The sequence below is a fragment of the Egretta garzetta genome, unplaced genomic scaffold (assembly GCF_000687185.1).
Source record: "Egretta garzetta isolate BGI_Z169 unplaced genomic scaffold, ASM68718v1 scaffold105, whole genome shotgun sequence".
Taxonomy (NCBI): Eukaryota; Metazoa; Chordata; class Aves; order Pelecaniformes; family Ardeidae; genus Egretta; species Egretta garzetta.
The window spans coordinates 1,024,021-1,025,826 of record NW_009259598.1 but is presented as its reverse complement, the minus strand read 5'-3'; the positions used below and the strand labels follow the sequence as shown (position 1 = coordinate 1,025,826).

The following is a 1,806-nucleotide window of genomic DNA, read 5'->3' as shown; positions in this document are numbered from 1 at the left end:
GCTGAGACCCACCACGGCTCTGTAGGATCCAGAAAGGGTCAGCTGGGAAAGGAGGAGAGGAAACAGGGGAACATGGAAACCTTGGGGTTAAATAAATGAAGGAGTGGGGGAGCCAGGGTGGGAAATGTTGGCAGTATTGGGTTTTAAACACCAGACTTGACTTGTTGCATGGGCTAAGGTGCGCCCGGAGAGGCCTTCAGCTCACTTTTGCTGTTTCCCCACCTGCAAAGACAGGGAGGCTGTGCTGGTGCCCTAACCCTGCATTTCGGGGCCCTGGCACAGCCTCCCTGTGCCAAGCCCTCCCAGCACTCATGCACGCTCCGGCAGCAACCTGCCAGCACCCCAACTCAAAAACATCACCAGAGACAGAGCCCCCATGCCCCCTTCACCCTCCCTTTCTCCTCCCTGCCATTCGCAGCCTGCAAGGCGGGAGCTCCGACACCGCGGTGATGGGCACAGCAAGGACACCCAGTCCAGGGCCCAGCTGGGGCACCCCCCGCTCCCTCATCTCCCTTCAACAGGTAATTCCCATTCCCCAGCTGGCTCCCTGGGCTGTTGTCATGTAAGTCACATATTACACACCAACATTGCCTTTCTGCAGTCAAAACTAATTTCACGCTCACTGTCCAGGACTAACAGTGACAGATGTTTTGCAAAATGAAAGCCCATTAATCTGACTGTAGAATAATCCATTTTTCTATGGAAAGCATTTGGCAGGTTCCTCACAAGCCAGGGGCATCTGAAGCAGGCGGCAACGGGAGGCAAAGAGACCCCCTCCCTCTGCCCGTCCCCACCTCTCGCTGCCGAGCAACACGGGAGGCTGGGCGGGCCAGCCCCTCCGCGAGCATCCCTGCTCTGTCAGCATCCCTGCTCCATCAGCATCCCTGCTCCTGGCACAGGGCTCCAGCCTCTCCTCCACTGCCTGGCCCGGGCCCCCAGCCTCTCCTCCACTGCCCGGCTCACTTGTTGGGTCTCTCCAGGCTGAGCAAGGAGAGGGCTCTGGGTCTTCGGGTGCCTTTGCACGCACTTTTTTTTTGCTTTTCCAGCTGTGCTCTGGCGCCAGGGCTGTTTTGCACATTGCTAACAACATTTTAGAAGGAGGCTTAAGGCAGTTTCTGAACTTTATCCCCTGGCTCAGTCACAGCGTGGTGTCCAGGGTTTCTTCTGCAGATGTTTCACGCGTGGGATTTAGCGCCATGCAAGGTGGCAGGACCCAGAGGAGCCAGGGAAGTCCGGGGGCTGCAGCGCCAGCGAGGGCAGGGGGTGCCCACCTCCCCAGCTGCACTTGTTTAACTCGGGGGCTCCCTCTCTGGAGTCAAGAGAGCAAAAAGGTGACCAAGGCCAGAAGCTGAGCACAGAGGCTCTACATGGCTCCCTTGGCAGAAGGTGCATGGAGGCAGCTCTGACCCATGAGCGAGAGCCAGGGGGAGGTAACGGCTCCCGGCCAGGGCTGTCATCCCACCCCTGGACCTGCGGTGTGGTGTGACCATGCAAAGCAACATTTCACTCTCTTCTCCTGCTTCCGAAACATATGCACAGGCCCAAAAGTGTTTCAACTCAACCCAAAAGGAAAAAAAGCAACAAAGCTTGTTCTGAGTCAACCAAAAAGTTTTGTTTGTCCCCAGAATAAAACCTATGGCTGTCACATGCGCGGGTTTGTTTGTTCCACCTTCTCCCTACATGCACGCGGAGTCAATCTAGGCAGGTTTTGGAAATAAAAATGTCATTTCATCAAGGAAAGTCAAAACAGATCTCTGTGCCAGAATATCTGCTCTTTTTTTTTTTTTTTTTCCTTTTTTTTTTTTT

The 1,806-nt window shown here is 55.1% G+C and overlaps 1 protein-coding gene across 1 annotated transcript in view; it reads right to left on the bottom strand.

Annotated features, from left to right (window-relative positions):
• Positions 1 to 1,806, bottom strand: part of GRM4 (glutamate metabotropic receptor 4) — a 50,131-nt gene that overhangs the window by 3,470 nt on the left and 44,855 nt on the right. The window lies entirely within an intron of this gene.